This window comes from Urocitellus parryii, chromosome 8, assembly GCF_045843805.1.
Source record: "Urocitellus parryii isolate mUroPar1 chromosome 8, mUroPar1.hap1, whole genome shotgun sequence".
Taxonomy (NCBI): domain Eukaryota; kingdom Metazoa; phylum Chordata; class Mammalia; order Rodentia; family Sciuridae; genus Urocitellus; species Urocitellus parryii.
The window spans coordinates 58,694,532-58,718,968 of record NC_135538.1 but is presented as its reverse complement, the minus strand read 5'-3'; positions in this window follow the sequence as shown (position 1 = coordinate 58,718,968).

The following is a 24,437-nucleotide window of genomic DNA, read 5'->3' as shown; positions in this document are numbered from 1 at the left end:
TGGGACTGCAAATTGGTGCAGCCAATTTGGAAAGCAGTATGGAGATTTCTCGGAAAGCTGGGAATGGAACCACCATTTGACCCAGCTATTCCCCTTCTCGGTCTATTCCCTAAAGCCCTAACAAGAGCATGCTACAGGGACACTGCTACATCGATGTTCATAGCAGCTCAATTCACGATAGCAAGACTGTGGAACCAGCCTAGATGCCCTTCAATAGATGAATGGATAAAAAAAATGTGGCATTTATATACTATGGAGTATTATTCTGCATTAAAAAATGACAAAATCATAGAATTTGGAGGAAAATGGATGGCATTAGAGCAGATTATGCTAAGTGAAGCTAGTCAATCTTTAAAAAACAAATACCAAATGACTCCTTTGATATAAGGGGAGTAAACAAGGACAGGGTAGGGACGAAGAGCTTGAGAAAAAGATTTACATTAAACAGGGATGAGAGGTGGGAGGGAAAGGGAGTGAGAAGGGAAATTGCATGGAAATGGAAGGCGATCCTCAGGGTTATACAAAATGTCATATAAGAGGAAAGGAGGGGCAAGACAAGATAATACAAATGGAAGAAATGATTTACAGTAGAAGGGGTAGAGAAAGAAAAGGGGAGGGGAGGGGAGGGGAGGGGGGATAGTAGAGAATAGGACAGACAGCAGAATACATCAGACACTAGAAAGGCAATATGTCAATCAATGGAAGGGAAACTGATATGATACAGCAATTTGTATATGGGGTAAAAGGGGGTGTTCATAATCCACGTGAATCAAACTGTGTAGTATGATGTATTATGACCTATGTAATGTTATGAACGACCAAAAAAAAAAAAAAAAAAAAAAAAAAAAAAAAAGCTATCATTTTTGGGAAAACAAAATAGGAAGGAATTCAAATAAGCAAACCAAGTTTAAATGCATTAATTCCTCATTTTTTAATATTATGAAGTTAGCAGATATTGTGCCTGAACATCACACTGAATTTTAGATTTTAAATGCTATAAGAAATAAACTACCATTTGACCCAGCTATCCCACTCCTTGGTCTATACCCAAAGGACTTAAAAACAGCATACTGCAAGGACACAGCCACATCAATGTTTATAGCAGCACAACTCACAATAGCTAAACTGTGGAACCAACCTAGATGACCTTCAGTGGATGAATGGATAAAGAAAATGTGGGATATATATACAATAAAATACTCTTCAGCATTAAAAGAGAATAAAATCATGGCATTTGCAGGTAAATGGATGGAGTTGGAGAATATAATGCAAAGTGAAGTTAGCCAATCCCAAAAAATTAAATGCTGAATGCTTTCTCTGATATAAGGATGCTGATGCATAATGGGGTTGGTGGAGGGAAGCATGGGAGGATTAGAGGAACTCTAAGTAGAGCAAAAAGAGGGAAGGGAAAGGAGGGGGAATGGGGGTAAGAAAGACGGTGGAATGAGATGGACTTCTTTACCCTAAGTACATGTATGAAAACACGAATGGTGTGACTCTACTTTGTGTACAACCAGGCATATGAAAATTGTGCTTTATATGTGTAATGCATTCGCTCTTGTATATAAGAAATTTAAATAAAAAAATAATTTAAAAAAAAGAAAAGAAATAAACCCAGAAATTTGAATGTGGTTGCCTTGGGAGAAGGTCCTTGGAGATTTGAGATGTGCAGGAAGTTTTTTTGGATAACTAGCTTTTGAGTATATATTATTTTGATATTATTTTAAAATAAAATTGTAACAAATATTTGACGTTACTGAGAGGCCTCCTTGAAATATTTCTCTATAAGTTTCAGATACTTCTTTTTATATTTCTATGTAATTCCCATTTTTATTATAGTAGTAATCATTGTCTTGGAATCATTTGCATATATTTGTTAATGTAAAGTAGGAAAAAAGAATAGGTTTCATATTTGCATATATATAAACATATTATTATGTGAATCATATTTATAGGAGTAAATGAAAATGAACCTTCAGCTGTCTACTGAAAGTCAGAATAACAGAATGACATTTTATTTACAAAGCATTAATTTTAAAATATTTATCATTACTATATTTTTCACTTGCCTATTTAAAAATTAGTTGAAAGAATAAACACAATATAGCCTTGTCTAGTGATTTAGTGTCATATTATTCTAGTAATATTTATTATCTTCTCAAATGGTATATTGTCTTTAAATAAATTAACAGGTAAATTTTCGAGCTACCAATTTTAAACTCAATCACCTTCCTTAAAGCACATAGTAGCTTTATAGAAGTATAAATTTGTATTTTTTCAGTCTAGTTTGTTTTTTAATCACATAACATAACCTCAAGCATAAAGCATAAATAATACATATGCTAGAATACTTCAAATTTGCATTTAAGAACAAAATAACAGAGAAGTGGATATGGATATCAAGGAAATGGGGATATGTGGCAATTTTACTTTACTTCAAGCTTTGAGTTTGTTAGCAGAGAGAAAAATCCATTAGCACAGATAAAGCATGATCTTCCCTTCTTCATTTGACAGATGAAAAAAAAAACCATGCTTATCAAGAATACACAGACATTCAATACCTCATTCCCAGTCTTTTATATGCACTACCTACCCTTAATTAAACTAAGTATCTTTCTCAGCAAATCTCATTTTAAACTTCATAGGATTTCAAAACATCAATCATTAAAACACGATATTTACACTGCCTTCAAGTCTTCAAGGATGAATGCAGAACGAAGGGAGTTTCAAAAGATTCATGATTCATTGAGGTGAGGATTTCTATAACATTACTGGTAAAAATATAAGTGACAGTTAAAATGGTATTTGAAATTGATAGAAGTTCTCATCCATTATTGCGTTTGTAAGATTTATTGTAACATTGCATACTTTATACTATAACAATGGATAAACCCTCATATTATCTCATATTTCATGTAACTAATTTCAGAACATGTATTTAGAATTATATATTGTCTATGTGATATTTTCTAATCGATTTTATTTCACTTCATAATTTGTGACCTGTCCACATAGCAGAGGATAGTGCATGCTTTATTGTATGAGCAATGATTTTTCTCTAACCCATATGATGCTGATTTTAATTGCAAGAATATTTTTTAATAATTAAACATTTTAAAAAATACAAGGAATATAGAAACAATAGAACAAAAGTATATAAGAACCCAGAATTTAGAATCTCAAAGTGTACCTTACAATTAAGTTAAATATTCATGAAAAGTCCTGAGTTTGTCATATGAATTTCTGAAGCTCTTTCTCTGTGTAGCTCCTTCTACTGTGACAACCAGCCCAGAAACTCGGATTCATTGGGGCTCTGTGAATTCTCATCTCCATTGTCTTAGCTCAGTGAGACCACCTTTACCCTCCTCCTTAGTGGATGCTCCTCTCTCCTAGGACGGGTAAACACCTCTGGGTAGAAAGCAGGACGGATAAACTTATTTATTTTTGTTTCACTGTTCTCAGTGATTGCAACCCTGATCACTTATTATTCATCATCTGAAATATTGTATATTATATTTATACATAATTTAATTGAATATTGATACAAATTTAAATCATTTTTGAATGAAGGACTACTTCCATCTTGTATAGAATGATATACATCTATCTCAACAAATTTTACAAGTGCATTTCTATGATTATTAATTAAGCTGTATATTTTTCACATTAAACATTTATACAAAATATTTCATATAAGACATTGTAAAGTTTTCTCCTTTTTTTGTTTACCTTAGTTGTAGTTTGCTACTTTATTTAGGTTTTATGTGTTTGAATAAAAATTCTTTGTTTTTATATGTTACAATTACTGCTCACAATTTTAATATATATTTACTTTATTTTGGAAAACAGAAGATACTACTTTAATCTCCTTGACTGTATTTTCAAAATATGTTTAGTATCTCACTATTTTGTGTGAACACCATTATTGCTACCCTAGTCCATACCCCATACATTATTTCAATAACACTTTGTTTTTCCTGCTTACATTTTGACTCTATAGAGGAGTCCATCTCTCTTGATTTGCTGGGTTCCACTTCATTGTTTATTATTAATACCTAAGTACTTGTATTATTACTCTTGAAATTGCCTCTAATTATACAATAAATTACATGGCCATCCTGTCTATGGATGATTTTCTAAAAGCAGTCAAAATTATTGTCTAATTATAGATATTACATGCAAATATAACCACACAAATGGATGGCAATCATTTTTTTAATTCACTATATTAACTTGTTAAATTTGATCATTTATATCTAGGTTCCTTGGGATTTCTACATATGTAATCATAGCATTTATAAAAAATGTAGCTAAATACATCTAATTGAAATTCTAATAAATTTTAAAAGTCTTCCTAATCTAGTAAATAAAACTTTGGTAGAGTACTGAATATGATTGGTGATAAGTAATCACAATTTATTGACTTTTATAAGATTATTTTTAATTTGTAGCCATGGAGAGTCATGTTTTCTTAAATGTTTTGGAAATCATACTTATCATACTTTACTAGTTTAAATATTTTTCCATTCTTCATTTTTACAGATAATATGATGAATAATTTAAACGATTGTTCAAATGTTAAATATGACCATTTGTAGAATAATGTAAACATAGTCATACTATATTTTTTCATCACACAATTAAAATCGACAATTTATTCTCTTTAGGATATTTTGATATACATTGATTTGTAAAATAAGTTTTCTTTTATGTGATTTCTACTTGATTTGGTATTAAGCTTAGGTTAATGTTAACCTTTTTTTTCAGTAATCTTTTTGTTGTTGTTCTAATTAGTTATACATGACAGAATGCAATTTGACACATCATACATAAATGGAGTATAACTCCTCATTCTTCTGGTTGCATATGATGTAGAGTTACACAGGGTGTGTAATCATATTTGCACATAAATAATAATATCCAATTCATTCTAATGTCATTCCTACCTCCATACCCCATCCCCTCCATTCACTCCCCTATATCAAATCCAAAGTACCTCTATTCTTCCCTACCCCCTCCATTATGAATTAGCATCTGCACATCACAGAAAATATTCAGCCTTTGGTACTTTGGGATTGGCTTATTTTGTTTAGCATGATATTCTATAGTTTTATTCATTTACCTGCAAATACTATAATTTTATTATTCTTTAAGGCTGAGTAATATTTCATTATGCATATATACCACACTTTCTTTATCCATCCATCTGTTGAAGGGCAGTTTTGATTAAATTTTTGGAAGTCTTCCTTCTCTTTACTTTTGATTTTACATAAATTAAAATTTTGTAAACCTTGATTATTTGACAAAATTCAACTCAAAAATTGTTCATTCCATTATTTCCTGTGGCAGCTTTTAAATACAATTCCAATTTTGTAAAAGCAGTAACATCCATCAGGGTTCTATTTGTCTGAAGTCCTGTGCCAAACTGAAAAATTTTGACAGCAACTTTTCAATAAAAATAAAGCCCATGGTTTGCAGTAAAAATATTCACAACACAGTCAATTTTAAGTTACCAATGTGATGATACTAGACACTGAGTTAGGAAGAATTGCACAGGATCAGCCTTTCAGGGTCAGTACAAACTGGCATATTAAGACCTGTGAAGGTGTGAGATTTCAATTCATGCAGGCTAATAAGTTAGTATATCAGTTTATTGTATGATGACAGAAAACATGAACAATTAATTAAAACAACAACAACAAATCATACTTCATTGCCCATGATGCAGCAAGAAGCTTAAGTGTCAGAGTGTATGCATCATTTCCTCTGCCTTTTAGTCCCTGAAGTGGATCCAAGTATATATCTGGCCATTCTGTGAATTGCTCCATGTGAAGGGAAACTTCTACTTAGAAAATCTAAATATTTTATTTTTATCAGTAAGCATGTCTTCCCTTTACTCTAGAGGAGATGCTGTTATAGTTTGGATGTGATGTATCCCCTAAAAGCTCATGTATGGCACAATAAAGGAGGGTTTAGGGGTGAAATAATTGAGTTCTGAGAGCCTTCACCCAATCAGTGAATTAATACCCTGTCAAGGATTAGTTGAGTGGTCACTGTAGATAGGTAGAGTGTGGCTGGAGGAATTGTGTCATTGGGAGTGGGCCTTGGGGTCTATATTGGGTGAGCTGAGCTTAGGCTCTCTCTGCCTTCTGGTGCCATGTTCCCAGTTGCTTTCCTCTGCCACACTCTTCTGCCATGATGTTTTGTTTCACCTTGAGCCTGAGGAATGAAACCAGCCTTCTTCTATAGACTGAGACCTCTGAAACTGTGAGTCTCAAACTTTTCCTTCTCGAAAATTGTTCTTATTGGATCTTTTGGTAACTGCAGAGAAAAAAAAATCAAAACAGATGCTATCTGTATTTTGAATGCTGCCAGTAAACCAATGTATTTTTACAATTTACTTAATTTTTGATTGGCATAGTAATGTACACATTTATGAAGTAAAACTGGTGTTTTAATACAGATATACATTTATATAATGATCAAATCCAGATAATTAGCATAGCCATCACCTTAAAACTTTATCATTTCTTTGTGGTAAGAAACTTCAAAATCCTTTCTTGCAGTGAATTTGAAATATATAATACATTATTTTTAATTATAGTTACCCTACCTAGTAGTAAAAAACAGACATGTAGACTAATGAACAGAGTAGAAATACCAGAAATAAATACACACACTTAAAGCTAATAGATTATCAACAAAGATGCAAGGACACACATTGGGGACAATCGCTTCAATGAAAAATGATGGAAAAACTGGATATTTACATGGAGCAGAATAAAATTAGACCCTTATGTCTTACCACAAACCTGCCTTTTGGTCCAGTGGCAAGGCTATTTGATATACAAATATTCTTGAAAATATTGTTCAGAAAAAAATAGAAATTTTGCTTGTAAGATTTGCAGAAACACAGACACTCAGGGAAAATTTGTCTCCCAATGCATAGCATTGCCTCAGGAAATCTTAATACACTACATTTATCTAGAGATTTATCTATTCATTTTTTTTCAAATTTATTGATTTTAGGTTCCATGATATAATTTTATCTTTAATAACTCAATGGTCTGTGTTAATGGCATTTTATTTGTTGATCTATGTTGAACTTACCTATTTTTCAGTTTTTTTATAAATTCTGTTTTCTCATGCATTAAGTTTGTGCTTTAAATATTTCAACAATATTTTAAAGATAGCATTACCATTTATTTTGAATCTAATATCATAATTGTCATTATTAAAAATAAGATCTACTTATGATTGATTTGAAATTTACTAAGAATTTTTATGACATTATACATCAGGTTACACTAATATATTAAAGGTATATGTATTTTTAGATGGTTGGTAAGAGAATTATATGTTTTAATTAGATTAAACTTTATAATCATGTTTTTCAAAACCCTTATAGTTACTAGTGTAAATCTCTCACAATGTTGTGGGACTTGTCATTTTATTTGCATACTTCTATGAAATTTTGTTTATCTATTCAATTTGATGAAAGCTGTATTAGTTTTATTTTGCTTCCGTAACAAATTACCCCAGAGGTCCATTTTTTGGATTGTGGTTTAAGCCACACAGATGGATGTCACTGAACTAAATCAATGTCAATTGGGCAGTGTTCCTCTCTGAAAATGGTAGGAGAAATCCACTTTGTTACCTTTTCTGTTTTCTAGTGACCATCACATTGCTTAGTCTGTAGCTCCCCTTCAAAGCTAGCAATACAATATCTCTTTAATCCTGCTTTTATCCTCATAATACTTTCTGTAATTTTCTTTTGCCTCTAGAAATACTAGCAAAATATTTTTTTTCAGTATGAAGTTCCAAAAGCTAGACAAAGATATTAGTTATACACATTTCTTCTTCTTCCCCCTCCCCCTCCCCCTTCCCCTCCCTCTCCCCTTCCCCTTCCCCTTCCCCTTGCCCTTCTCCTTCTTCTTCTCCTTCTCCTTCTCCTTCTCCTTCTCCTTCTCCTTCTTCAGTATTGGGGATCTGACCAGAGCCTCAGCATGCTAGGCAAGCACTCTACCACTGAACTTATGTCCCAACCTCTATATGTTCTTCATTATTCTAATTTTCTCACCACCTTTCTGTCATGTATCTTTTTATGATACAAATGACAGACACCAAGAAAAGCAATACTGATCAAAATGAAAATATTGGTATCTAGTTCTCTAAGATGGATATGAAAGAGAGGGTGAGGAATAACCACCTAAGACCCTCTGGTCCCTTCCTCCCCTCTCCTCCCCTCCCCTGTCCTCTTCTCTTCTCTCCTCCCTTTCATCCCCCTCACTGTGTCTTCCTCTCCCTCTCCTTGTTTTCTCTTTGTTTACCTCTCTTTTCATTACAGATCATTCCATGCAGTTTAACTTTCAACTACTAAATGAAGATTTTTTTTTCAAATATCAAGTAACACTTTAAGATCTTCCTATAGTTTTTACCAAAAATCTTTAAAATAAAATCAAGAAAAGATATCACATGGGTACAGTTTGATTCATATTTGTGAACCCTTAGACAAAATTACCCAGGATTATGTTACCATGGTCATATCTGAATCCATACCATTACACTTAAAGATAAATTTTTTATAAAGCAAGTTCAAGGGCTCTTCAGTCCTAAAGAATATGTGGCTATTATCTGTAAACTTTATTTGTAGAGTATTGCAAAGTTAAGGTACCAAACAAGTTGCTTTTATGATAACTTTACAATATTGTCTTAGACAAAATAACATTTAATTTAAATTTTCACATTCTAATCAGACATATTACACAGCTCACATTTTAGAGGTCAGAGAGGAAGACTAAATATAAACATAATCTACATTTGGAAAGAGAAATTGCAAATATAGACAATGTTGCTATTTCCCCCTTGACTCATCTCCCCACCAATGTATTCAGTTTAAGTATAATACATGTCTTTATCTTAAAAAAAAAAGAAAAATTATCATATGAAAATTTCATCATCATATTGAAATTCTTCATTGATGTTTGAGCATTATAAGAAAGTTATAAAATCATAATTCCATAAAAGTAGAATTATAATTGCACAAGTTTACTTACCTTATTCTTTGAAATTGTCTTATCTGTATGCATTACTCTACTGTTATACTTTGGTTTTAGCTTTCATTTCAATTGTAATTGCAAATGTTAGGAAAGAAAATAACACAGCAGTAATTACATACTATAACTATAGCTCATTTTGAACACCAGGCAGAAATTGTTTATTTCCTACATCACCTGTGCAGCTTGCTTTAGTTATTCTACAAAACAGACATATGTTCTTAACATAAAAAGCAGAAAGAGAAACATGAAGTTTACCTGCTTCCAAGTTACATATAATTCTTGTGAATTTTTCAACTATTCTAAAGAACATAAACTCTATTGATGGAGGTGCCACTTTTCACTGGCATAAAATATGTAAGATAGGATGGCATATCGGTATATATTTAAAGCTCTGGAAATGCTTTTTAATTTTTACATTTCTGCTTTGTTCTCTCTGCTTGTGAACAGTTGATATATTTCACTTTTACCCTCTCTCTTGAATATCAGTTGTATGCCTCCTTGATACTAACTGCCAACATTTTATTTTTCAAATACAAAACGTGCAGGTTCTTATAGAGAAAAATTGCTAAATTTGGGGAGAAATGAATTATGAAAATTTATAGTTAGTCTTAGAATAAAACATACAAATTTATATTGATGATATGTGTTGATGTAAAAAATAATCTTATCCAGGGCTGGGTTTGTGGCCCAGTGGTAGAGCATTTGCCTAGCATGTGCCAGGTCCTGGGTTCAATCCTCAGCACCACATAAAAATAAATAAATAAAATAAAGATATTTAAAAAATAAAATAAAATAAAGGTATTATATCCAAATACAACTAAAAGTTAATTATCATCATCATCATCATCATCATCATCATATCCAAACAAGCAAAATACTTTTTTTTTGATGACTCCAAAATAATTTTATTGTCCAATTCAAGTAACTGAAAACAATAAAACTATTTAACCACCTAGATGACAAACATACAGTGCAAATGTCATAAAGATATGAAAAAGTTCATTGATTATAACCACCAAATGACTCAAATTGCCCTTGGAATAAATGCTGTACCATTTCCTATAATCTACCAAAGTAAGGAGTATAGGGCAGAGGACATCTCTACATCAAGCCTGTTTTTACTCTATCCTGTAGTAAAAATTGCTGATCAATGTTAACTCACTTCCCGGCCTGAAACCAGGACATGGCTTCAGCTTCAAGAAACATACATGAGGAGCTGCATAAAAGGAATGAAGGCCAACAATGGAGGTGAAAGTGCCTTCTTATTTCTAGTAAATTATACCTTTGTCTTGATCAGAATTCATGTTTGTCAGTTCTTAAATCATCTCTCTCTATCTATTTATGAATATTATTCAGCCATAATAGAAAGGAAATCCTGCCACTTGTTGACAACATGAATGAATCTGGGTGAAATTATGCTTACTAAAATTATTGAGACCAATGCACAAATACTGTATAGTTTCCCATATTTGGAATAGTAAAAAGTTGACCTCAAAGACACAGGCTATAGAATGGTGGTTGCTAGGAGACAGAGGGTGTGGGAATAGGATGATGTTGGCCAAAGGGTACAAGTTTAATGAAAGTGAACACATCCCAGGGGAACAAATATATAGCATGTTCACTGTAGATAATAACATTGTTGTTCACCTGAAATTTGAAAACATAGTAGATATAAAGTGTCCTCATCACACCGTGTGTACCCAATGGTGACTATGAGTGGTGATGTATTTGCTAATTAATCTGTGGTAAAGGTTATAAAATGTACACATACATCAAATCACTATATTGTATACGGTGAATATATACAATTTTGTCAATTTTATATCAACAAAGGTGAAAGAAATAAAATTGTGAAAATTGTATCTTCAACATTATAAATTTGAACAGAGCCAGTTTGAGGGAGTAAATAATAATTGCATTTATAAAATCCTTGAGAAATGAAAGGCAATTGGTAAACAAAAGTTAATAAGAGTTAGAAATAAAAAAAAGTGTTATCTTTCAGAACAGACAATGTGGTTATTATTAGGAGGAAACTAAGATTTATGTAATGCTTATATTTATATATAATCTCTTTCTTACAACAATTGTATCATCCTTTATCACTGTATCATAGAAGGAAAATTGTTCGGTAAAGTTAATATAGGTAGTAAATTGTAAAAGGCAGAAAAGTAAACCTAAAGTAATTTAGCTGTTTGGTACATATCTTATTTAAGGCCATGGGAATGTTTTGTTTCTTTTTTGTTGTTCATTTTTTTTCTTTCTTTTTTGTTTTTATACTGGAGATTGAACCAAGGGGTACTTCACCACTTAATCTTATCTCCAGCTCTTTTTATTTTTCATTTTGAAACAGGGACCTGCTGAAGCTGGCCTTGAGCTTGCAATCCTACTGCTTTAGCCTCCAGAGTTGCTGGAATTACAGGTATGCACTACAGTACCATATGGAAATAATTTTCAATATATGAAATTGATAAACATGTAATGATGTACTACTATATGCTATGTGTTAGAAACACAGTTTAAATATGCCAAGTTCCCTAACCTCAAAGTGTTCATAGTGTAAAGACAGAGACATAAAATTAGAAATTACAGTAGCATAAAAACTGCAAGATGATTGAGAGTGTCAAATAATATATATTCATGATAGTAACACATATATAATTCTATGGTGCAATGTGGAGAAATCCTAAATGAGGACACAAGTGAAGGATTGTCAGTACGGAATTCTAAATAGTGAAAGGCAAACTAAATGCTGAGATTTTGTTGGTTGTTAATTTTAAATACTAGTGTGAGATGAGAAGTGTTGAATGATGTGAAAATATGTAGAAGAGTAGTGTTAGCCTGAACAATCCAATCTAAAAAGGTGAGTCCAAAAAGGAGACCATTTGCCATGTATTCAATATAAAATGATGAGCTCTGCTTTCAGAACTGACATAGAAAACTAACACTACTATTGGAGACACTTTATTTTGAATTGCTTCTCAGAGTTGTTCATGTTGTGAAACAATTATGTCACTGCTTATGTGCATTTCCATTTGGCCCTGCTTATGCCAACTGTCTCAGCCAGTGCTTTCAATTTCAAACAACCAGCATGATCAGCAGAAAATGCCAAAGTGAATCAGTGGGAACCCTATTTTGTTTCTACACAGAACACTTTGGTAACTGATTTGGAAGACTCTTCTTATTTACTCTAGTTCCACTTGACCTGTTCTTCACTTTATACAATTTACACATTTTTTTATTTTACATTTGCCTTTTTGCTTGCAAATATTATAAAAACAAATTTATACAGGTATACATTTTAGGAACACCAAAAACAAATTTATACAGGTATACATTTTAGGAACACCAAAATAAGATGATTTGGTACTAATCCCTTTTTTTTATTGATCTCAGATGCTACTAAGAAAAAATGACCTGAATAAATTGGTGTTCCCCCAACAATTGCTCTTTTCAGTAACTTGTCCATCAAATCACAAAGTCTTTCAGTATATCCCACTGGCTTGACTTTCTCTTTGAAATACGCAGTTATTTCAAGTATGACTGCTTCCTCCCATCTACACCTCTGCTATGCTCATTCAAACCACAATTCTGTCTCACCGGGACTGTTTAATGAGGCTTTTACTTGGCTTTTCATTTCTTATCTTGCCCTCCTACAGTCTATTTTCCATAGAGCTGCCAGTATGATTCTTTTAAATTGTAAGTTCCCAAATCCATTCTCACACTTAAAATCCCTTAATAGCTTCTCATCTCTCTCAGAATAATATCCAAAGGTCCTAAGTGACCTGAGACCCTCCCCTCCCCTCCAGTCCCCCAACTCTCTGATCTTACCTCTTACCATTTGCCCCACTAAGTTCTCTGCTTCAGGCACACTGGCCACCTTTGGTTTCAGGGAACATGCCAAGCTGGCTCCCACTCAAACTTTCCAGAGTCTTCTCTCTTCTGGAAAGCTTCCCCTGTGGCATCCACACAGTATACTGTCTAGCTTTTTTCCTAATCTTTGCCCTCATTTTACTTTCCAGGTTATTTTTCTGTTTTATTTTGCATATAATAATCTCCACCATCTAGGGCTGCTTGTAGGAGATGTGCAGGGAGAAGACACAGGCGTGGACGAGGAACAAGAAATGTACCAAAAGGAATACAACAGGGAAAAAGTAGTTGTTCCCATGCAAGACCGGGTTGCTGGGATGGACAGTGAGACCCATGTCATGGGGCTGTGGCCTTGATGAGGGGCTCCAGAAACCTGAGATTTAATGTTTGTGGGAAACAAAGTTTGTGGTTATCATTGTCACTATTCAAGGTCAGACTTCCTTTTCGCTCTGATTTAAGTCTTGACTATTTTTGAGAGCTGTTTCTTTTCAAAACAATGAAAATATGTGAAGTCTGGGAAGCTCCGGGAAGACACCTCTGAGGAGGGCCTGGGGTTGGGCTTTAGAGGAAGATGGGAGAAAAGGGGAGCTCTCTCTGATGGTAAAGAGAAAGAGGTCTTTAGGGAAGTGCTCCCAAAGGACTGGTGGCAGAAAAAAAATAATAATTTCCACCATCTAAAATATAACATATTTATTTGTTTACTCTTTTTTTCATTTACTTCCTTAAGAATGAATTTTGTGGAAATTAAGACTTTTTCTATTCTATGTATAGATGCATCTTTAACACTAAGCAGAGTGCCTACCAGATATTTAGCACTTAATGGATATTTTATAAATGAATGAATAAATTAAATCATGTATTGATGTGCTTATTTAAAATAAGAACTGTTGTAGAAATACCCATGATTTTTAAACTTAGTTTAGAGAATAAGAGCTCATAATTTACCTTAAATGTTCAAGAAATCACAAGATTATGACTCCTTTTAGGGTAGGTCATACCTTTGGACATGATTGCTGGACAGAAGAGAAAGAATAAGACAATCTCTAGGTTTCAAGTTTTTGTGAAGTCTCAAAATTACCGAGTCTAAGCAGAACATTTGAATCAACTGAATCAACTGTAAAAATGTGAAAAACATTTCTTAGTTTTAATGAGTAAAGTAAATAATGGTATATTATTCTGGATATATATTTTAATTATTATAGGAATTGTGGTTAATATTATTAATGCTGTACATTGCCTTGATAATGCCTCTCTCATGACTCATTTAATTTTATAAGTATAGAAAATATAAAGTCTTAAGCACTTATATCAAACTGGAAATAAAGATTCATAGTTTTCATATTAAGACAATTCAGCACACTTAAAGCAGATAGAAATATCTGTATACTCAAGGTATACTGGAATAACAATGTAAAATATGCTACCATTTATTTTTATGTGCTATATCCTGGAAATTCTTATACTGACACTTGTGTGTCTTTAGGGGATCTTGTGAAATTCACTAGAGTTAAATCATAGACAAAAGTGACTTACATAATTAACATATTTTTGAAGATTTCTGAAGCTTTTTCCTTTGTTTTTAGAAAAATTGAATTACTTACCATAAGTGTTTAATTATTTTGTCAGAATCATCTAAAATTTTTCACATTAACAGAAATTTGTCTATTCCTTTGGTTAATACAGCCCAGTGGTTTGTCACCATCTGCAGACTCCAAAGGAGCATTACTAAGCAAATTAACACATTAGATATTACATGATAATAGATTACATAGCCCTTAAGGATAAAGAAAAGTGAGAATTTGCTTATCTCATTCAACATATTTTTAAAAAATTTAAAGCATAATTGAGAAATATTTATTAGAAAGGACAAAAACTATCCTTTACAATTTACTTTTTTATGTTTACTCTGATAGAATTAAGTTCTATCTGCTTTAAGTGTGCTGAATTGTCTTAATATGAAAACTATGAATCTTTATTTTCAGTTTGATATAAGACTTTATATTTTCTATACCTATGAAAATACATCGCAAAATAATTAGATAACATATTTTATAGTAAAGAGCAGATTTTATGGTAAATTGTTTTACCATTTTATTGGAAATTTATTATATCACTTTTTATTTTTTATGGATATAAGGATTCATAAATTTATATATTGCAAAAACAGTGCCAGCCAACAAAAATTGTGGATTGTGGTCAATTTGCAATATATTATGTTGCTTTTCTTATAAATACATATGTACAAAATAAAATTGCAAGGATAAATCAGTAATAATATGTTACTATGTTAAGGAAATATAATATTTAAGGAAAAAGAGAGTTGGCATCATCCAGGGTCTAAGTGTTCATTCATCAGTATAACTGAAAAAAAATTAAAAACATAACAAGGGCAACAACAACAACAAAACCGATTTAATTGAACACTTAAAGTGTCCAAAATGATGTATGTTCAAATTTTTATTCTTAACTATTTGGAACATTTTCTGATATTCTACACCTTTATTGTACATTTTTTTCTACTAAAGCAACAACATCCTGTAGGACTTTTAAAACACAAACAAAATATATCTGCTTATACTTTTCTACACCATGTTAATGTAAATTTTATGTGTTTTTAGATGTTTACAGATGTACATTTTCTAGATATCTCTACTACTTGTTCTATAACTGAACAGAATCTAATGCAACCATAAATGCCTATCCCACCTAAAGTCCTGGTCAAGAATTTGAATAACATTACATTGAACATTTGTTAAAGTTTAGGGAGAGGCCCAGATGACAGATCATACATAGGAAGGTTACTGAAGTCTATTGAATTTCATTCCTTTCCTAAACATTTAGATTTATTTCTTTGTCCCATTTTAATTTCCATAATAAATCGTTTTAACATGTGATTTCAGGTTATTTACTTTTTAAACAGGTACATTACACCTCCATATCTGAATGAGATATTTTTATATGAATAAACACTTATACAATAGAATGCCAAGTAAATTAATACATTTGAGATCTGATGCAATGTTTCCACACATTTTAATAATTGCTGTAGTTGCTAATCTTGGATATTGATGATACCTGTAATTATTAACTAATGTCTTTGTTTTTTATTATTGATAGCCAAATATTGTAATTGTATATATTTCTACACAATCTGACTTATTTTATTAAGTGTGATATGAATTAATAAACTGGTGACTATATCAGAATTAAATTATTCTTAAAGTAAAAATAAAACATTTTAACTGAAAAATCTATAAAATTACTTTAAATATGAGTTTACAAAGAAAAAGTGATGCAGATATATTAAACCATTCTAGCTGGGCATAGAGGTACACTCCCATAATCCTAGTAGCTTGGCAAGTTGAGGCAGAAGGATTGTGAGTTCTAGGCTAGCCTCAGCAAATTTCTAGGTCCTAAACAGCTTAGTAAGATCCTATCTTAAAATAAATAAAAAAGGCTCAGGAAATAGCTCAGTATTTCAATCCTCAGTACAAAATAAATAAATTATTACTGCTATATTTAATATAATTTTTAAAAATTTGATTTCAGTTATAATTCACATAATTTATTACCCTAAAGTATCTGTGCTTTGGCCTACCATAAATTATTTTTGACATGGAGGTGTTTTTGTTTTTCTATTAAACAACATACATAATTTCTGATTTTAAAATTGATATTGATATATGGGGTTAAAAAACAATAAGAAACTTTGCTAGGCTAACCTAAAAATATCACTTCTAGTTTGTTATGTAATTTCAGTTAGAGGACAATTCTTCCTGACATTAGATAGTTAAAGACCACCAAATCTTCAACTATCTAATCCCAGGAAGAAGGGAGGCCTCTTTCTCTCTAGGCATGTTATCCCCCACTTTTTCCATGTGGCCTCTCTCTCTAGCAGGTTGGCCAAGGATTTTTGATTGGGGTTAGTTACAAGCTCCAAATAGTAGGACACAGAAATTCTGAAATCATCTTAATGCCTGGATTTGGAGTGTTACTTTGTGCAGCTTCAACTAGACAAAATATTTAAAGTTTTAGCAAAAGGAGAGAATAATTGAAAAGGCAATTCCGAAAGAAAGCTGTCTAGTGGGAATTGAGTTATAAGCATTGCTCGTCATTGTAACTAATCAGAAAAAAAAATTATAACCACAATGAATTACTACAACCCACCTATCAGTATTGCTGATGATATTGACAAGGATATGGGGGAAATGGAACACATGTTCACTGTTAGTGTGAGTGAAAATAGGTACAGATACTTTTGTAAACATTCTCTCCTAATTTGGAAAGAGCATGTATCTTTGGACTTGTGTACTACATTAAAAGATAAGTACCCGACTGAAATGAAAATACTTGTGTGTCAGAAATCATGCACAAGAAATTGCACAGAAATTCTTTTCTTATTGACAACTAGAAACAAACTAATATCCATGATTTGCCTGATGCATAAATATATGGTGGTGTACTTTGGCAGTGTACAATAATAATGAACAATTCAGATAAAAACAGTGACAAAGAAATTTATTAAAATAATGCTAATAAAATACAAAAAAACTACACAGAAAAATCTATGTTTTGGATAATTCCACTTATATAATATTGTAAAAGTAACTTCATAGTGTTAAAAACAGGTTTAGTTTGAAATTTATTAAAACTGGTAGTAAAGATATAATTAGAAGTGTTAGGAATGAGGATAACTTTAGAAAAGAGTAAAATATTTTTAGAACTTCCAATTAAGAAGTTTGTAAATCTAGATAGCATCAATACATTTCTGGAAAATATGAAGCAAAACTTATCAAAAAATTGAAATACTGAATATACCCATACATCATCATTGCTTCACAAACATAATTGGTTTTTCTCTGTATTATTTAGACTTTTTGGTTTATACCATTATTTTATACTCATATTTTTGCTTGCTAGGTTGTTTAAATTATTTCAGAGTATAAAATTAGAAAGCTATCATTTGCAAACAAATATACATTGATTTGTTTGAATGAATGCTTGCTATCATTTTAAAGCAATACCAAATCTACAATATTTATAAAAATTGTGATGATGTAAAATGTAATGAAATAAAAAAATACATTCATGGCACAAAACATGGAGAAAACATCAGTGAGAAGTTTCCTTTTCTGATGAGTGGTGACTATTGTAACTCTAAACCAAGCATCATAACAAAAATGAAATTTAAGGTTATTTTAATATATGTATTGTGGTTGCAAACAATTATATTTTAAGAGACAGCAGAAAATCCTGGATATAATAAAAAATATTTAAACACACATGACTACCAATTTAAAAGGTACAATTCAGGTGTATTGCTACCATTGCTAATATCCAATTTTTTCTAGATAATATTTCAAAGAAAAGTCAAGAAACTGAAATAAAGTTACAGTACTTAAGAAGTACTGTTTAAAATTTTAAATATCTCGTAAATACCTTGCTTTTCTTGTTAGTATGTTGGTATTTTTAAGTGGGACTAATAAGAGTTGATATGATGGTAGGTTAATAATAAATACAGATACTGAATACATTTTCTGTATATCATTAACATAAAAAAGAAATTATACTAGAGGCTCTTGTAGATCCATATTTTCACCACTGCATACATCCCCAGCATTGTGAAGTGCCTAATAATTGTACCATTAATGGGGAAATGGCCCTCAGGTAAACAGGTTTTTTTTTTTTTTCCTTCAACAAGAATCTGCCTTTTACCTCCTCTCCACAACATGCCAAGGGAAGCCCAAGCTAATAATTGGATGAGTTTGGTATTTAAAAGTCTGTTGCTTTTCTGTTGATATGAAATTGTTATTTCAAAGTAACTATGAGACCAGTCCAAAGCTAGATTCTAGATAAAAAAACTATCTTTGTCTAAATAGTACCCACAACCTTTGCTTCTACTCTCACTCTTTTCTGAGAGCCTCACTTGCAAATGACATGCTCTGGAATCCCTCTTTCTGAGACTATTTCTAGTGGAGCAATTGGGAGGGAAGTGCTAATCTTAATGGGAATAAAAAGCATGTGATTAGTGTGTATATGGGTGTGCATTGGTGTGCAGAGAACAATCAAATGGAAAAAGGCATGTGTATGGTCCACATGAAGTAGTCTGCATATTTCTAACTACATGGTTTTTAGAAAAGACATCAAGTTTTTCAATAGCAACATAGCAATTATCTTCAAATTATTTTCAGAGAAACATGTTATTAATACAAGGAGCTTCCCCCAATCTTTCCTATTAGCTCTTTGAGTATCCCTATATTTCTTTACCTAACATTTTATTTTACTCTCCTTTTTATAATATATGTTTACTCCAATGATATTTTAACTTATATTACTTTTTGTGGTTTTCCCCTTCAATTTATAGATTATCACTTCCAGTATCTTGGATTATTAAATCTTCTGAAATATAACTTTAGTGCCAATTTAAAGTGCTATTTATGAATTTATTTAATCAATATTTTATTTTTGATCTAATAGAATCTAGACTTCATATTATTTTAAAGTGCTTCAAATAAATATTTGTATGTTTTTCTTACAATACCTTTACAGAAGTAGAATTATTTCATTAAAGGCTTCAAACATGTTTTGATTCCCTCCTTTGCATTGATTCCATTCCAAAGATTAGTTTAATATACTTGCCTAAACACTCTTGTTAAAGCCTTTGTGTATTCACTATCTCAAATATTCTCTACATCTATTTTGCAGGAATAATCATAGTTGACTCTCAGAACTCATAGAAGAAAGCAAAATTCTGCTCTCTTCAAACATTGTCTCAATTTTTCTTTCTTCGCTTTCTCTCTCTATATATATATTTTTTAATTTCCACCTATGTTTCCTATGTAGTGAAAAGAGTAGTAATGCATTTTATTAAACAACCGGATTTCTCAAACTGAGCTTGGCATGCTACATATTGACTTGTTCTATGCAATTTCCTTGTGAAGCAAATACAAGTATTATAAACGTGCAGATTAAAAATATGGGAAAGATAGTTCAGTGAGAACTTCAGTCATAGAACTAATATATTCATAGTATAATCACTTTTATAAATTTTAGATTCTAAAATTATGTATTTTCTACTTTGACATCAGTTTTTCAGTATCAAGGGTATATTTTTATAGTTTAAATTACAATACATATATGCATCTAAAAAGCATTATAAACTAGTTTTTTTTCCTGTTACCTGTAATCTTTATTACATGCAATTGTTCTTATCTGTAAGTCTTAAGTCTTCCTGCATCTCACCATCTGTTGGTGGATTCTTCTATAACACAGCAGCTCCCAATACACACCTCAGGTTATGCTTATATCCATTTCCCAGTAGAATATGTGATCTTTAGGGATTAAGGCACTTTCTTACTTATGTGACCAAAACTAAATGCATAGCAAATCACAATAAATGTTTAACGAAAGTATGACTTATGGACATTAATATAACTTACTGCATGACTTCTTTATTTTACTGATTGTTTTACTCTTTCTGTTTTCATGGCTCTATGTCTTTCTGATCTTAGCCAACATATAATTGTGGCTATATTTATATTGATTTATCTTTGTTTCTACTCTATCTTGTGATACAGTTTGTTCTTTTCATTCAGTAATCACTTGGTAGGAAGTAAATTCTTTCCCAGCGAATTTCTTTTGCTTTGGAGGGAAAAAGCAAATTATTTTTAAAGTAGTTCACAAAGAGACCAAACTGCAGGAAAGAGTGGAGATTCTGATCTTGGCAAGCTCCTCACTTACTTCTTCAAATGTTCCACTGAATTAGTGATCCTTTGACCTCAAACTCTTTAGGGGTCTAAACTGTACAAAAAAGTAAGAAATAATTTTTCATAAACTAACGTATTTAATACTGTTAGCTGATATTAAATTATATGTACTCTAAGGAAGTAAATTTATCTACATTTATTATTCATTTTCTAATTAGTAACTGGATACTATAATACATTTTAAGTTATCCTAGCTTCCAAAAGGATACGATTTATATCTAGACAAATGATGTGTTCTTGGAAATTAAAAACTAATGACGTAATTTTATAATTAAATTACTTACAAAATACTTGCAAGGCTATGAAAGAAAAAAATCCCAAAATAAGGGATAGAGTTAAAATACTGTTTATAGAATTCTGTAAAAGGGTCAAGAACACATGAATTATGATATGGAGACTGAGGAAAGAAAGAGATTAAGAATAGAATTTCAGCATGTCCAATTCACATGTGAAAATAAATATTTATTTTAAGAATTTGCTTGTTTTCTGAATTATCTGGTTAGAGTTGCAATGGTTTATGTCTAAAAGACACAGTCAAGTACATTCTCATAGCCCTTCTCAGTGTTATGTAAGATTTAAACATTTAAAAACATAATATTTCAAAGTATTTATTTTCTTACTTTCTGACAGGCAAAAAGATAATTTTGCAAATTTTGTAATTTGTAAAATTACTATTTGTATACACTTTTCTTTTTATAAAGAAATATTCTTTCTGGTAGTTCATTTTATTCTTTAAGAATTTTTAAAATATTAAAAACAAAAGTGTTTTTTTTAAATCCGTAGGAGAAGTTTTCCTGCACTATATAAAAGAAATACATGTATATTCTAACATATTTGAATATTATTATCAAAGCTACAAAATCTACTCTAGTATAGCATAAAATTGAATCTCTGGCAGTTTAACAATTGACATTTTTAGCATTAGGAGATAGATTTCCATATATCTTTGAGTATCGAGGAACATTATACTAAATATTATCACCAAATTCTTACATCTTGAATTTATCAATGAGAATGTCCAGTTCAAATCTAATTGCTGCATTTTTTTAAAGAGAGAGTGAGAGAGGGGGGAGAGAGAGAGAGAGAGAGAGAGAGAGAGAGAGAGAGAGAGAGAATTTTTTTTAATATTTATTTTTTAGTTCTCAGCGGACACAACATCTTTGTTGGTATGTGGTGCTGAGGATCGAACCCGGGCCGCACGCATGCCAGGCCAGCGCGCTACCGCTTGAGCCACATCCCCAGCCCAATTGCTGCATTTTGTATAGACAAAAACTCTCAAGGGTTTAAGAAGGTTTAAGAAGGTTGCTATTTTAAGTTATATATTCAAATTATTTCATTCATGGTATGTGTTCTTTCCAATAAGCATTTTTTCATATAGAATATTTTGCTCAGATAAAAATATGGGTAAGAAGGGTGATGTTTGGTAAGGTAGTTTTGCATTTATGTATCCATAATTTGTGCTGTCAAGTTGCCTACATAATCTTTTGTTTCCTCATGAAACATATGCCATATGTAATGAAAATGATGTTCTTTTATTCATAAAGTAAAATGTAGCTGGACATTACAACTATTTGTCTTTAATACAATATATTTTACAGTATTATACTTATAATATTTTATAAACCTTCCTTCTTAAACTTCAAATGAACATGAGGAGAAACAAATTCTACACCTACAAAACAGCATGATCCTGTACTTTAGAATGTCTAGGATATACCTTAAATTAGATAAAGAGTTCAAAGCTGTCCTGCTTCACCACTGTTAGAAAATCTCATCATTGTTTGAATCCTAAATAGATAGCAGTAAGCCATTATGTAGCATATGGGATTGCTATGGAAGTCCATATGCTTTGTAACAGTTGGTGTTCAAATGAAAATGTGTGAAGTCAAATAAAAATGTGGCCCAGATGACAAAACCTAATTACCAGCAGCAGCATCAAACTGCAGGCTTTCTTTCAAACTACGTATATCACATTTTATACCACTTTATAAAAATTTTGTTGGTAAAGTAAATTGTTTGCAAACCTGTAGATAACAATAATATAACTCCTATCTTTGAGAAAGTAAATGATGAGATCAGAAATAAAGTTTTCATTTTAATTTCAAATGACAAATTTTAAAAAAGGGGGTTTCCTTCTTTCTTAAAAAAACACCCAAAAGCAAGAAGGTAAAATAAAAAAAAAAGAAAAGTTAAAAATATCAAGTCATCATCCATCTGACTAGATTTATATCCAAGAGTGCACCCCCATTCCCACACCCCTGTATCAAGAAATGTGTGTCTCTGTGTGTATATGTATGTGTGTGTGTGTGTGTGTGAGAGAGAGAGAGAGAGAGAGACTTCTAAGTGTGCATGAATGAATCAGAAGGAACTCAGGTGGATAGTCCATTATTGAAATCAAAATTCAGGTCAGGAAATCATTGTTCTTTAAGGTAAGTGGCCTATTCTGAGATTAAAATCTAATCTCTCCTTGAAAACATGAAAACATACATACAGGTTAGCTGGGTATATGTCTTGAACCAGGTTTGGTATTAATTTTTGTGAAGCAGGAAAGTCAAGGTTGAAGAGGCAATCTTGTAAAGTAAGCACTGTCTGAATCTTCTGAGTGGAAAGAGATAAGGGTAAAGAAGCATTCTGTATTGTGAATAGTCTTTGTAATATCCCTTGACTGGGGAAGAAATGAAAGTTAAAAGAACTGACACTAACTAGCACACTGCAATCTGACATTTTATCTTGGATGACATGTTTGCCTATATCCTCTCATGAATATCCATGATACACACACATGTTCATATATATATTTATGTATCTAGAAATAGCTTTCAAAGCAGGCTTGGAGAATAAATGGAATGAAGTGACTAGTGCTCTAGAGAGGACAAGTTACACATTCACTATGTGAATTTCTTTCCTTTGTTTAATAGTTATCTGTTTAAAATCAACAAAAAATAAGAAGGAATGTATGAAAGAAATCATAGAAATTATTCTATATTTAAGTAAAGAGTTGTTTCAATTATTGGGACCTATGAAACTAACAATTTATAATAAAAATACTTTTGTGAATGCTCCACTACTTCCTTTGTGCCCCAACTCATACAGACATAACTTAGATATAAATCCCAAGCAAATTGCTCTACCAGGACATATAGCACAGAAATATATTTGAAATGGATAAGTACCTTAGGATTTTTTTTTAAAGTCTCCATGGACTATATACTTGTCAGTTTGGTGATAGCAGAGAGTATAGTCTAGGGATATGTAAATATCTCCACGTGTCACTTTTCTGCAAGCCTGCAGACTTCAGCTTAGTGACAATACCAGGCAGCTGGACTTGTTGATAGCTGTCTGACAAAAATAAAACATGGCAAAGTACATATTTCTTCTGTGTCTGTACTGTCATAGTCCAGTATGTCAGATAGCGGAAGAAAGATGCAGCAAGGCTTTGGATCCTCTTCATAACCATGGACCTAGAAGACATTGTGAGTAGAGTGCTACAGTAAAAACTAGTGGAAATAACAGCACAAACACTGCCTTTCCTCTGTTTAAGGGCAGAATTTTAATTGCTGCAGCTTGAGTTAAATTTCACCAAATGTCCTGAAGAAAAAATATGCAGAAGTGTTCATTAGTGTTCTTTACTACATTAGGCAACAGACCACACCAACAGATACACTATTATATCCCAACTGTGCACTATATAGGTGTGTGTCATTTCAAAAATTACCGCAGCTCTCTAAGCCTCAGTAATCTCCTC